This window comes from Symphalangus syndactylus, chromosome 9 (assembly GCF_028878055.3).
Source record: "Symphalangus syndactylus isolate Jambi chromosome 9, NHGRI_mSymSyn1-v2.1_pri, whole genome shotgun sequence".
NCBI classification, from domain to species: Eukaryota; Metazoa; Chordata; class Mammalia; order Primates; family Hylobatidae; genus Symphalangus; species Symphalangus syndactylus.
The window spans coordinates 1,032,208-1,047,293 of NC_072431.2; the positions used below are offsets into that span (position 1 = coordinate 1,032,208).

The 15,086-nt window shown below is 35.8% G+C and overlaps 1 pseudogene; it reads left to right on the forward strand.

Annotated features, from left to right (window-relative positions):
• The first annotated feature begins 14,162 nt into the window (after positions 1-14,162).
• Positions 14,163-14,249, forward strand: LOC129490871 (uncharacterized; annotated as a pseudogene).
• The last annotated feature ends 837 nt before the right edge of the window (positions 14,250-15,086 follow it).

Here is a 15,086-nt window from a genome sequence, read left to right on the forward strand (position 1 = left end):
GTTAGCTGAATTCTCAGATCAGAAAGAAGTTTCACAGAATGCTTCTGTGTAGTTTATATTTGAATATATTCCTTTTTCCACTACTACTCTCTTAGCGCTCCAAATGTTCAGTTGCATTTTCTACAGAAAGAGTGTTCAGATCTGCTCAATCAAAAGTATGGTTTAATTCTGTTAGCTGAATGCACAGATCAGAAAGAAGTTTCACAGAATGATTCTGTGTAGTTTATATTTGGAGACATTCCTTTTTCCACTATTACCCTCTTAGCGCTCCGATTCTCCACTTGCATTTTCTACAGAAAGAGTGTTTCAGAACGGCTCAATCAAAACTAAGGTTCAACTCTTTTAGTTGAACAAACAGAACTGAAAGAAGTTTCACACAATTTTTCTGTGTAGTTTTTATTTGTAGACATTCTTTTTCCCAATATAGGCCTCTTAGCGCTTAGCATGTCCAATTGCAGTTTCTACAGAAAGAGTGTTTCAGAACGGCTCAATCAAAAGTAAGGTTCAACTCTGTTAGTTGAATGCACAGAACAGAAAGAATTTTCACAGAATGCTACTGTGTAGTTTATATTTGAATATATTCCTTTTTCCACTATTACCCTCTTAGCGCTCCGAATGTTCACTTGCATTTTCTACAGAAAGAGTGTTCAGAACTGCGCAATCAAAAGTATGGTTTAACTCTGTTAGCTTAATGAACATATCAGAAATAAGTTTCACACAATGCTTCTGTTTAGTTTTTATTTGAAGATATTATTTTTCCCAATATAGGCCTCTTAGCGCTCAGAATGTCCAATTGCAGTTTCTACAGAAAGAGTGTTTCAGAAAGGCTCAATCAAAAGTAAGGTTCAACTCTGTTAGTTGAATGCACAGATCATAAAGAAGTTTCATACAATGCTTCTGTGTAGTTTATATTTGAACATATTCTTTTTTCCACTATTATCCACTTAGCGCTACGAATGTCCAGTTGCATTTTCTACAGACAGAGTGTTTCAAAACTGCTCAATCAAAAGTATGGTTTAACTCTGTTAGCTGAATGCTCAGATCAGAAAGAAGTTTCACAGAATGCTTCTGTGTAGTTTATATTTGAATATATTCCTTTTTCCACTACTACTCTCTTAGCGCTCCAAATGTCCAGTTGCATTTTCTACAGAAGGAGTGTTCAGATCTGCTCAATCAAAAGTATGTTTTAATTCTGTTAGCTGAATGCACAGATCAGAAAGAAGTTTCACAGAATGATTCTGTGTAGTTTATATTTGGAGACATTCCTTTTTCCACTATTACCCTCTTAGCGCTCCGAATCTCCACTTGCATTTTCTACAGAAAGAGTGTTTCAGAACGGCTCAATCAAAACTAAGGTTCAACTCTTTTATTTGAACAAACAGAACAGAAAGAAGTTTCACACAATTCTTCTGTGTAGTTTTTATTTGTAGACATTCTTTTTCCCAATATAGGCCTCTTAGCGCTCAGAATGTAGAATTGCAGTTTCTACAGAAAGAGTGTTTCAGAACGGCTCAATCAAAAGTAAGGTTCAACTCTGTTAGTTGAATGCACAGAACAGAAAGAAGTTTCATACAATGCTTCTGTGTAGTTTATATTTGAACATATTCTTTTTTCCACTATTACCCACTTAGCGCTACGAATGTCCAGTTGCATTTTCTACAGACAGAGGGTTTCAAAACTGCTCAATCAAAAGTATGGTTTAACTCTGTTAGCTGAATGCTCAGATCAGAAAGAAGTTTCACAGAATGCTTCTGTGTAGTTTATATTTGAATATATTCCTTTTTCCACTACTACGCTCTTAGCGCTCCAAATGTCCAGTTGCATTTTCTACAGAAAGAGTGTTCAGATCTGCTCAATCAAAAGTATGGTTTAACGCTGTTCGCTGAATGCACAGATCAGAAAGAAGTTTCACCGAATGATTCTGTGTAGTTTATATTTGAAGACATTCCTTTTTCCACTATTACCCTCTTAGCGCTCCGAATCTCCACTTGCATTTTCTACAAAAAGAGTGTTTCATAACTGCTCAATCAAAAATATGTTTTATCTCTGTTAACTGAATTTACAGATCAGAAATAAGTTTCACAGAATGCATCTGTGTAGTTTTTATTTGAAGATATTCTTTTTCCCAATGTAGGCCTCTTAGCGCTTAGCATGTCCAATTGCAGTTTCTACAGAAAGAGTGTTTCAGAACGGCTCAATCAAAAGTAAGGTTCAACTCTGTTAGTTGAATGCACAGAACAGAAAGAATTTTCACAGAATGCTACTGTGTAGTTTATATTTGAATATATTCCTTTTTCCACTATTACCCTTTTAGCGCTCCGAATGTCCACTTGCATTTTCTACAGAAAGAGTGTTCAGAACTGCGCAATCAAAAGTATGGTTTAACTCTGTTAGCTTAATGAACATATCAGAAATAAGTTTCACACAATGCTTCTGTGTAGTTTTTATTTGAAGATATTATTTTTCCCAATATAGGCCTCTTAGCGCTCAGAATGTCCAATTGCAGTTTCTACAGAAAGAGTGTTTCAGAAAGGCTCAATCAAAAGTAAGGTTCAACTCTGTTAGTTGAATGCACAGATCAGAAAGAAGTTTCATACAATGCTTCTGGGTAGTTTATATTTGAACATATTCTTTTTTCCACTATTATCCACTTAGCGCTACGAATGTCCAGTTGCATTTTCTACAGACAGAGTGTTTCAAAACTGCTCAATCAAAAGTATGGTTTAACTCTGTTAGCTGAATGCTCAGATCAGAAAGAAGTTTCACAGAATGCTTCTGTGTAGTTTATATTTGAATATATTCCTTTTTCCACTACTACTCTCTTAGCGCTCCAAATGTCCAGTTGCATTTTCTACAGAAGGAGTGTTCAGATCTGCTCAATCAAAAGTATGGTTTAATTCTGTTAGCTGAATGCACAGATCAGAAAGAAGTTTCACAGAATGATTCTGTGTAGTTTATATTTGGAGACATTCCTTTTTCCACTATTACCCTCTTAGCGCTCCGAATCTCCACTTGCATTTTCTACAGAAAGAGTGTTTCAGAACGGCTCAATCAAAACTAAGGTTCAACTCTTTTATTTGAACAAACAGAACAGAAAGAAGTTTCACACAATTCTTCTGTGTAGTTTTTATTTGTAGACATTCTTTTTCCCAATATAGGCCTCTTAGCGCTCAGAATGTAGAATTGCAGTTTCTACAGAAAGAGTGTTTCAGAACGGCTCAATCAAAAGTAAGGTTCAACTCTGTTAGTTGAATGCACAGAACAGAAAGAAGTTTCATACAATGCTTCTGTGTAGTTTATATTTGAACATATTCTTTTTTCCACTATTACCCACTTAGCGCTACGAATGTCCAGTTGCATTTTCTACAGACAGAGGGTTTCAAAACTGCTCAATCAAAAGTATGGTTTAACTCTGTTAGCTGAATGCTCAGATCAGAAAGAAGTTTCACAGAATGCTTCTGTGTAGTTTATATTTGAATATATTCCTTTTTCCACTACTACGCTCTTAGCGCTCCAAATGTCCAGTTGCATTTTCTACAGAAAGAGTGTTCAGATCTGCTCAATCAAAAGTATGGTTTAACGCTGTTCGCTGAATGCACAGATCAGAAAGAAGTTTCACCGAATGATTCTGTGTAGTTTATATTTGAAGACATTCCTTTTTCCACTATTACCCTCTTAGCGCTCCGAATCTCCACTTGCATTTTCTACAAAAAGAGTGTTTCATAACTGCTCAATCAAAAATATGTTTTATCTCTGTTAACTGAATTTACAGATCAGAAATAAGTTTCACAGAATGCATCTGTGTAGTTTTTATTTGAAGATATTCTTTTTCCCAATGTAGGCCTCTTAGCGCTTAGCATGTCCAATTGCAGTTTCTACAGAAAGAGTGTTTCAGAACGGCTCAATCAAAAGTAAGGTTCAACTCTGTTAGTTGAATGCACAGAACAGAAAGAATTTTCACAGAATGCTACTGTGTAGTTTATATTTGAATATATTCCTTTTTCCACTATTACCCTTTTAGCGCTCCGAATGTCCACTTGCATTTTCTACAGAAAGAGTGTTCAGAACTGCGCAATCAAAAGTATGGTTTAACTCTGTTAGCTTAATGAACATATCAGAAATAAGTTTCACACAATGCTTCTGTGTAGTTTTTATTTGAAGATATTATTTTTCCCAATAGAGGCCTCTTAGCGCTCAGAATGTCCAATTGCAGTTTCTACAGAAAGAGTGTTTCAGAAAGGCTCAATCAAAAGTAAGGTTCAACTCTGTTAGTTGAATGCACAGATCAGAAAGAAGTTTCATACAATGCTTCTGGGTAGTTTATATTTGAACATATTCTTTTTTCCACTATTATCCACTTAGCGCTACGAATGTCCAGTTGCATTTTCTACAGACAGAGTGTTTCAAAACTGCTCAATCAAAAGTATGGTTTAACTCTATTAGCTGAATGCTCAGATCAGAAAGAAGTTTCACAGAATGCTTCTGTGTAGTTTATATTTGAATATATTCCTTTTTCCACTACTACTCTCTTAGCGCTCCAAATGTCCAGTTGCATTTTCTACAGAAAGAGTGTTCAGATCTGCTCAATCAAAAGTATGGTTTAACTCTGTTAGCTGAATGCACAGATCAGAAAGAAGTTTCACAGAATGATTCTGTGTAGTTTATATTTGGAGACATTCCTTTTTCCACTATTACCCTCTTAGCGCTCCGAATCTCCACTTGCATTTTCTACAGAAAGAGTGTTTCAGAACGGCTCAATCAAAACTAAGGTTCAACTATTTTAGTTGAACAAACAGAACAGAAAGAAGTTTCACACAATTCTTCTGTGTAGTTTTTATTTGTAGACATTCTTTTTCCCAATATAGGCCTCTTAGCGCTCAGAATGTCCAATTGCAGTTTCTACAGAAAGAGTGTTTCAGAACGGCTCAATCAAAAGTAAGGTTCAACTCTGTTAGTTGAATGCACAGAACAGAAAGAAGTTTCATACAATGCTTCTGTGTAGCTTATATTTGAACATATTCTTTTTTCCACTATTACCCACTTAGCGCTACGAATGTCCAGTTGCATTTTCTACAGACAGAGTGTTTCAAAACTGCTCAATCAAAAGTATGGTTTAACTCTGTTAGCTGAATGCTCAGATCAGAAAGAAGTTTCACAGAATGCTTCTGTGTAGTTTACATTTGAATATATTCCTTTTTCCACTACTACGCTCTTAGCGCTCCAAATGTCCAGTTGCATTTTCTACAGAAAGAGTGTTCAGATCTGCTCAATCAAAAGTATGGTTTAACTCTGTTAGCTGAATGCACAGATCAGAAAGAAGTTTCACCGAATGATTCTGTGTAGTTTATATTTGAAGACATTCCTTTTTCCACTATTACCCTCTTAGCGCTCCGAATCTCCACTTGCATTTTCTACAAAAAGAGTGTTTCATAACTGCTCAATCAAAAATATGTTTTATCTCTGTTAACTGAATTTACAGATCAGAAATAAGTTTCACAGAATGCATCTGTGTAGTTTTTATTTGAAGATATTCTTTTTCCCAATGTAGTCCTCTTAGCGCTTAGCATGTCCAATTGCAGTTTCTACAGAAAGAGTGTTTCAGAACGGCTCAATCAAAAGTAAGGTTCAACTCTGTTAGTTGAATGCACAGAACAGAAAGAATTTTCACAGAATGCTACTGTGTAGTTTATATTTGAATATATTCCTTTTTCCACTAGTACCCTCTTAGCGCTCCGAATGTCCACTTGCATTTTCTACAGAAAGGGTGTTCAGAACTGCGCAATCAAAAGTATGGTTTAACTCTGTTAGCTTAATGTACATATCAGAAATAAGTTTCACACAATGCTTCTGTGTAGTTTTTATTTGAAGATATTATTTTTCCCAATAGAGGCCTCTTAGCGCTCAGAATGTCCAATTGCAGTTTCTACAGAAAGAGTGTTTCAGAAAGGCTCAATCAAATGTAAGGTTCAACTCTGTTAGTTGAATGCACAGAACAGAAAGAAGTTTCATACAATGCTTCTGTATAGTTTATATTTGAATATATTCTTTTTTCCACTATTACCCACTTAGCGCTACGAATGTGCAGTTGCATTTTCTACAGACAGTGGGTTTCAAAACTGCTCAATCAAAAGTATGGTTTAACTCTGTTAGCTGAATGCTCAGATCAGAAAGAAGTTTCACAGAATGCTTCTGTGTAGTTTATATTTGAATATATTCCTTTTTCCACTACTACTCTCTTAGCGCTCCAAATGTACAGTTGCATTTTATACAGAAAGAGTGTTCAGATCTGCTCAATCAAAAGTATGGTTTAACTCTGTTAGCTGAATGCACAGATCAGAAAGAAGTTTCACAGAATGATTCTGTGTAGTTTATATTTGGAGACATTCCTTTTTCCACTATTACCCTCTTAGCGCTCCGAATCTCCACTTGCATTTTCTACAGAAAGAGTGTTTCAGAACGGCTCAATCAAAACTAAGGTTCAATTCTTTTAGTTGAACAAACAGAACAGAAAGAAGTTTCACACAATTCTTCTGTGTAGTTTTTATTTGTAGACATTCTTTTTCCCAATATAGGCCTCTTAGCGCTCAGAATGTCCAATTGCAGCTTCTACAGAAATAGTGTTTCAGAACGGCTCAATCAAAAGTAAGGTTCAACTCTGTTAGTTGAATGCACAGAACAGGAAGAAGTTTCATACAATGCTTCTGTGTAGTTTATATTTGAACATATTCTTTTTTCCACTATTACCCACATAGCGCTACGAATGTCCAGTTGCATTTTCTACAGACAGAGTGTTTCAAAACTGCTCAATCAAATGTATGGTTTAACTCGGTTAGCTGAATGCTCAGATCAGTAAGAAGTTTCACACAATGCTTCTGTGTAGTTTATATTTGAATATATTCCTTTTTCCACTACTACTCTCTTAGCGCTCCAAATGTCCAGTTGCATTTTCTACAGAAAGAGTGTTCAGATCTGCTCAATCAAAAGTATGGTTTACTTCTGTTAGCTGAATGCACAGATCAGAAAGAAGTTTCACAGAATGATTCTGTGTAGTTTATATTTGGAGACATTCCTTTTTCCACTATTACCCTCTTAGCGCTCCGAATCTCCACTTGCATTTTCTACAGAAAGAGTGTTTCAGAACGGCTCAATCAAAACTAAGGTTCAACACTTTTAGTTGAACAAACAGAACTGAAAGAAGTTTCACACAATTCTTCTGTGTAGTTTTTATTTGTAGACATTCTTTTTCCCAATATAGGCCTCTTAGCGCTCAGAATGTCCAATTGCAGTTTCTACATAAAGAGTGTTTCAGAACGGCTCAATCAAAAGTAAGGTTCAACTCTGTTAGTTGAATGCACAGAACAGAAAGTAGTTTCATACAATGCTTCTGTGTAGTTTATATTTGAATATATTCTTTTTTCCACTATTACCCACTTAGCACTACGAATATCTAGTTGCATTTTCTACAGACAGAGTGTTTCAAAACTGCTCAATCAAAAGTATGGTTTAACTCTGTTAGCTGAATGCTCAGATCAGAAAGAAGTTTCACAGAATGCTTCTGTGTAGTTTATATTTGAATATATTCCTTTTTCCACTACTACGCTCTTAGCGCTCCAAATGTCCAGTTGCATTTTCTACAGAAAGAGTGTTCAGATCTGCTCAATCAAAAGTATGGTTTAACTCTGTTAGCTGAATGCAAAGATCAGAAAGAAGTTTCACCGAATGATTCTGTGTAGTTTATATTTGAAGACATTCCTTTTTCCACTATTACCCTCTTAGCGTTCCGAATCTCCACTTGCATTTTCTGCAAAAAGAGTGTTTCATAACTGCTCAATCAAAAATATGTTTTATCTCTGTTAACTGAATTTACAGATCAGAAATAAGTTTCACAGAATGCATCTGTGTAGTTTTTATTTGAAGATATTCTTTTTCCCAATGTAGGCCTCTTAGCGCTTAGCATGTCCAATTGCAGTTTCTACAGAAACAGTGTTTCAGAACGGCTCAATCAAAAGTAAGGTTCAACTCTGTTAGTTGAATGCACAGAACAGAAAGAATTTTCACAGAATGCTACTGTGTAGTTTATATTTGAATATATTCCTTTTTCCACTATTACCCTCTTAGCGCTCCTAATGTCCACTTGCATTTTCTACAGAAAGAGTGTTCAGAACTGCGCAATCAAAAGTATGGTTTAACTCTGTTAGCTTAATGAACATATCAGAAATAAGTTTCACACAATGCTTCTGTGTAGTTTTTATTTGAAGATATTATTTTTCCCAATATAGGCCTCTTAGCGCTCAGAATGTCCAATTGCAGTTTCTACAGAAAGAGTGTTTCAGAAAGGCTCAATCAAAAGTAAGGTTCAACTCTGTTAGTTGAATGCACAGAACAGAAAGAAGTTTCATACAATGCTTCTGTGTAGTTTATATTTGAACATATTCTTTTTTCCACTATTACCCACTTAGCGCTACGAATGTCCAGTTGCATTTTCTACAGACAGAGTGTTTCAAAACTGCTCAATCAAAAGTATGGTTTAACTCTGTTAGCTGAATGCTCAGATCAGAAAGAAGTTTCACAGAATGCTTCTGTGTAGTTTATATTTGAATATATTCCTTTTTCCACTACTACGCTCTTAGCGCTCCAAATGTCCAGTTGCATTTTCTACAGAAAGAGTGTTCAGATCTGCTCAATCAAAAGTATGGTTTAACTCTGTTAGCTGAATGCACAGATCAGAAAGAAGTTTCACCGAATGATTTTGTGTAGTTTATATTTGAAGACATTCCTTTTTCCACTATTACCCTCTTAGCGCTCCGAATCTCCACTTGCATTTTCTACAAAAAGAGTGTTTCATAACTGCTCAATCAAAAATATGTTTTATCTCTGTTAACTGAATTTACAGATCAGAAATAAGTTTCAGAGAATGCATCTGTGTAGTTTTTATTTGAAGATATTCTTTTTCCCAATGTAGGCCTCTTAGCGCTTAGCATGCCCAATTGGAGTTTCTACAGAAAGAGTGTTTCAGAACGGCTCAATCAAAAGTAAGGTACAACTCTGTTAGTTGAAAGCACAGAACAGAAAGAATTTTCACAGAATGCTACTCTGTAGTTTATATTTGAATATATTCCTTTTTCCACTATTACCGTCTTAGCGCTCCGAATGTCCACTTGCATTTTCTACAGAAAGAGTGTTCAGAACTGCGCAATCAAAAGTATGGTTTAACTCTGTTAGCTTAATGAACATATCAGAAATAAGTTTCACACAATGCTTCTGTGTAGTTTTTATTTGAAGATATTATTTTTCCCAATATAGGCCTCTTAGCGCTCAGAATGTCCAATTGCAGTTTCTACAGAAAGAGTGTTTCAGAAAGGCTCAATCAAAAGTAAGGTTCAACTCTGTTAGTTGAATGCACAGAACAGAAAGTAGTTTCATACAATGCTTCTGTATAGTTTATATTTGAATATATTCTTTTTTCCACTATTACCCACTTAGCGCTACGAATGTGCAGTTGCATTTTCTACAGACAGTGGGTTTCAAAACTGCTCAATCAAAAGTATGGTTTAACTCTGTTAGCTGAATGCTCAGATCAGAAAGAAGTTTCACAGAATGCTTCTGTGTAGTTTATATTTGAATATATTCCTTTTTCCACTACTACTCTCTTAGCGCTCCAAATGTACAGTTGCATTTTATACAGAAAGAGTGTTCAGATCTGCTCAATCAAAAGTATGGTTTAACTCTGTTAGCTGAATGCACAGATCAGAAAGAAGTTTCACAGAATGATTCTGTGTAGTTTATATTTGGAGACATTCCTTTTTCCACTATTACCCTCTTAGCGCTCCGAATCTCCACTTGCATTTTCTACAGAAAGAGTGTTTCAGAACGGCTCAATCAAAACTAAGGTTCAATTCTTTTAGTTGAACAAACAGAACAGAAAGAAGTTTCACACAATTCTTCTGTGTAGTTTTTATTTGTAGACATTCTTTTTCCCAATATAGGCCTCTTAGCGCTCAGAATGTCCAATTGCAGCTTCTACAGAAATAGTGTTTCAGAACGGCTCAATCAAAAGTAAGGTTCAACTCTGTTAGTTGAATGCACAGAACAGAAAGAAGTTTCATACAATGCTTCTGTGTAGTTTATATTTGAACATATTCTTTTTTCCACTATTACCCACATAGCGCTACGAATGTCCAGTTGCATTTTCTACAGACAGATTGTTTCAAAACTGCTCAATCAAATGTATGGTTTAACACGGTTAGCTGAATGCTCAGATCAGAAAGAAGTTTCACACAATGCTTCTGTGTAGTTTATATTTGAATATATTCCTTTTTCCACTACTACTCTCTTAGCGCTCCAAATGTCCAGTTGCATTTTCTACAGAAAGAGTGTTCAGATCTGCTCAATCAAAAGTATGGTTTACTTCTGTTAGCTGAATGCACAGATCAGAAAGAAGTTTCACAGAATGATTCTGTGTAGTTTATATTTGGAGACATTCCTTTTTCCACTATTACCCTCTTAGCGCTCCGAATCTCCACTTGCATTTTCTACAGAAAGAGTGTTTCAGAACGGCTCAATCAAAACTAAGGTTCAACACTTTTAGTTGAACAAACAGAACTGAAAGAAGTTTCACACAATTCTTCTGTGTAGTTTTTATTTGTAGACATTCTTTTTCCCAATATAGGCCTCTTAGCGCTCAGAATGTCCAATTGCAGTTTCTACATAAAGAGTGTTTCAGAACGGCTCAATCAAAAGTAAGGTTCAACTCTGTTAGTTGAATGCACAGAACAGAAAGTAGTTTCATACAATGCTTCTGTGTAGTTTATATTTGAACATATTCTTTTTTCCACTATTACCCACTTAGCACTACGAATATCTAGTTGCATTTTCTACAGACAGAGTGTTTCAAAACTGCTCAATCAAAAGTATGGTTTAACTCTGTTAGCTGAATGCTCAGATCAGAAAGAAGTTTCACAGAATGCTTCTGTGTAGTTTATATTTGAATATATTCCTTTTTCCACTACTACGCTCTTAGCGCTCCAAATGTCCAGTTGCATTTTCTACAGAAAGAGTGTTCAGATCTGCTCAATCAAAAGTATGGTTTAACTCTGTTAGCTGAATGCACAGATCAGAAAGAAGTTTCACCGAATGATTCTGTGTAGTTTATATTTGGAGACATTCCTTTTTCCACTATTACCCTCTTAGCTCTCCGAATCTCCACTTGCATTTTCTACAGAAAGAGTGTTTCAGAACGGCTCAATCAAAACTAAGGTTCAACTCTTTTAGTTGAACAAACAGTACAGAAAGAAGTTTCACACAATTCTTCTGTGTAGTTTTTATTTGTAGACATTATTTTTCCCAATATAGGCCTCCTAGCGCTCAGAATGTCCAATTGCAGTTTCTACAGAAAGAGTGTTTCAGAACGGCTCAATCAAAAGTAAGGTTCAACTCTGTTAGTTGAATGCACAGAACAGAAAGAAGTTTCATACAATGCTTCTGTGTAGTTTATATTTGAACATATTCTTTTTTCCACTATTACCCACTTAGCGCTACGAATGTCCAGTTGCATTTTCTACAGACAGAGTGTGTCAAAACTGCTCAATCAAAAGTATGGTTTAACTCTGTTAGCTGAATGCTCAGATCAGAAAGAAGTTTCACAGAATGCTTCTGTGTAGTTTATATTTGAATATATTCCTTTTTCCACTACTACGCTCTTAGCGCTCCAAATGTCCAGTTGCATTTTCTACAGAAAGAGTGTTCAGATCTGCTCAATCAAAAGTATGGTTTAACTCTGTTAGCTGAATGCACAGATCAGAAAGAAGTTTCACCGAATGATTCTGTGTAGTTTATATTTGAAGACATTCCTTTTTCCTCTAGTACCCTCTTAGCGCTCCGAATCTCCACTTGCATTTTCTACAAAAAGAGTGTTTCATAACTGCTCAATCAAAAATATGTTTTATCTCTGTTAACTGAATTTACAGATCAGAAATAAGTTTCACAGAATGCATCTGTGTAGTTTTTATTTGAAGATATTCTTTTTCCCAATGTAGGCCTCTTAGCGCTTAGCATGTCCAATTGCAGTTTCTACAGAAAGAGTGTTTCAGAACGGCTCAATCAAAAGTGAGGTTCAACTCTGTTAGTTGAATGCACAGAACAGAAAGAATTTTCACAGAATGCTACTGTGTAGTTTATATTTGAATATATTCCTTTTTCCACTATTACCCTCTTAGCGATCCGAATGTCCACTTGCATTTTCTACAGAAAGTGTGTTCAGAACTGCGCAATCAAAAGTATGGTTTAACTCTGTTAGCTTAATGAACATATCACAAATTAGTTTCACACAATGCTTCTGTGTAGTTTTTATTTGAAGATATTATTTTTCCCAATAGAGGCCTCTTAGCGCTCAGAATGTCCAATTGCAGTTTCTACAGAAAGAGTGTTTCAGAAAGGCTCAATCAAAAGTAAGATTCAACTCTGTTAGTTGAATGCACAGAACAGAAAGAAGTTTCATACAATGCTTCTGTGTAGTTTATATTTGAACATATTATTTTTTCCACTATTACCCACTTAGCGCTACGAATGTCCAGTTGCATTTTCTACAGACAGAGTGATTCAAAACTGCTCAATCAAAAGTATGGTTTAACTCTGTTAGCTGAATGCTCAGATCAGAAAGAAGTTTCACAGAATGCTTCTGTGTAGTTTATATTTGAATATATTCCTTTTTCCACTACTACTCTCTTAGCGCTCCAAATGTCCAGTTGCATTTTCTACAGAAAGAGTGTTCAGATCTGCTCAATCAAAAGTATGGTTTAATTCTGTTAGCTGAATGCACAGATCAGAAAGAAGTTTCACAGAATTATTCTGTGTAGTTTATATTTGGAGACATTCCTTTTTCCACTATTACCCTCTAAGCGCTCCGCATCTCCACTTGCATTTTCTACAGAAAGAGTGTTTCAGAACGGCTCAATCAAAACTAAGGTTCAACTCTTTTAGTTGAACAAACAGAACAGAAAGAAGTTTCACACAATTCTTCTGTGTAGTTTTTATTTGTAGACATTCTTTTTCCCAATATAGGCCTCCTAGCGCTCAGAATGTCCAATTGCAGTTTCTACAGAAAGAGTGTTTCAGAACGGCTCAATCAAAAGTAAGGTTCAACTCTGTTAGTTGAATGCACAGAACAGAAAGAAGTTTCATACAATGCTTCTGTGTAGTTTATATTAGAACATATTCTTTTTTCCACTATTACCCACTTAGCGCTACGAATGTCCAGTTGCATTTTCTACAGACAGAGTGTTTCAAAACTGCTCAATCAAAAGTATGGTTTAACTCTGTTAGCTGAATGCTCAGATCAGAAAGAAGTTTCACAGAATGCTTCTGTGTAGTTTATATTTGAATATATTCCTTTTTCCACTACTACGCTCTTAGCGCTCCAAATGTCCAGTTGCATTTTCTACAGAAAGAGTGTTCAGATCTGCTCAATCAAAAGTATGGTTTAACTCTGTTAGCTGAATGCACAGATCAGAAAGAAGTTTCACCGAATGATTCTGTGTAGTTTATATTTGAAGACATTCCTTTTTCCACTATTACCCTCTTAGCGCTCCGAATCTCCACTTGCATTGTCTACAAAATGAGTGTTTCATAACTGCTCAATCAAAAATATGTTTTATCTCTGTTAACTGAATTTACAGATCAGTAATAAGTTTCACAGAATGCATCTGTGTAGTTTTTATTTGAAGATATTCTTTTTCCCAATGTAGGCCTCTTAGCGCTTAGCATGTCCAATTGCAGTTTCTACAGAAAGAGTGTTTCAGAACGGCTCAATCAAAAGTAAGGTTCAACTCTGTTAGTTGAATGCACAGAACAGAAAGAATTTTCACAGAATGCTACTGTGTAGTTTATATTTGAATATATTCCTTTTTCCACTATTACCCTCTTAGCGCTCCGAATGTCCACTTGCATTTTCTACAGAAAGAGTGTTCAGAACTGCGCAATCAAAAGTATGGTTTAACTCTGTTAGCTTAATGAACATATCAGAAATAAGTTTCACGCAATGCTTCTGTGTAGTTTTTATTTGAAGATATTATTTTTCCCAATAGAGGCCTCTTAGCGCTCAGAATGTCCAATTGCAGTTTCTACAGAAAGAGTGTTTCAGAAAGGCTCAATCAGAAGTAAGGTTCAGATCGATGATGAGTCCTCCAAAAAAAACATTCCTTGGAAAAGCTGAACAAAATGAGTGAAAACTCATACCGTCGTTCTCGCTATCCCCATCAAGCTACCAATGACTTTCTTCACAGAATTGGAAAAAACTACTTTAAAGTTCATATGGAACCAAAAAAGAGCCCGCATCGCCAAGTCAATCCTAAGCCAAAAGAACAAAGCTGGAGGCATCACGCTACCTGACTTTAAACTATACTACAAGGCTATAGTATCCAAAACAGCATGGTACTGGTACCACAACAGAGACATAGATCAATGGAACAGAACAGAGCCCTCAGAAATGATGCCGCATAGCTACAACTATCTGATCTTTGACAAACCTGACAAAAACAAGAAATGGGGAAAGGATTCCCTATTTAATAAATGGTGCTGGGAAAACTGGCTAGCCATATGTAGAAAGCTGCAACTGGATCCCTTCCTTACACCTTATACCAAAATTAATTCAAGATGGATTAAAGACTTATATGTTAGACCTAAAACCATTAAAATCCTACAAGAAAACCTAGGCAATACCATTCAGGACATAGGCGTGGGCAAGGACTTCATGTCTAAAACACCAAAAGCAATGGCAACAAAAGCCAAAATCGACAAATGGGATCTCATTAAACTAAAGAGCTTCTGCACAGCAAAAGAAACTATCATCAGAGTGAACAGGCAACCTACACAATGGGAGAAAATTTTTGCAACCTACTCATCTGACAAAGGGCTAATATCCAGAATCTACAATGAACTCAAACAAATTTACAAGAAAAAAACAAACAACCCCATCAAAAAGTGGGCAGAGGACATGAACAGACACTTCTCAAAAGAAGACATTTATGCAGCCAAAAAACACATGAAGAAATGCTCCTCATCACTGGCCATCAGAGAAATGCAAATCAAAA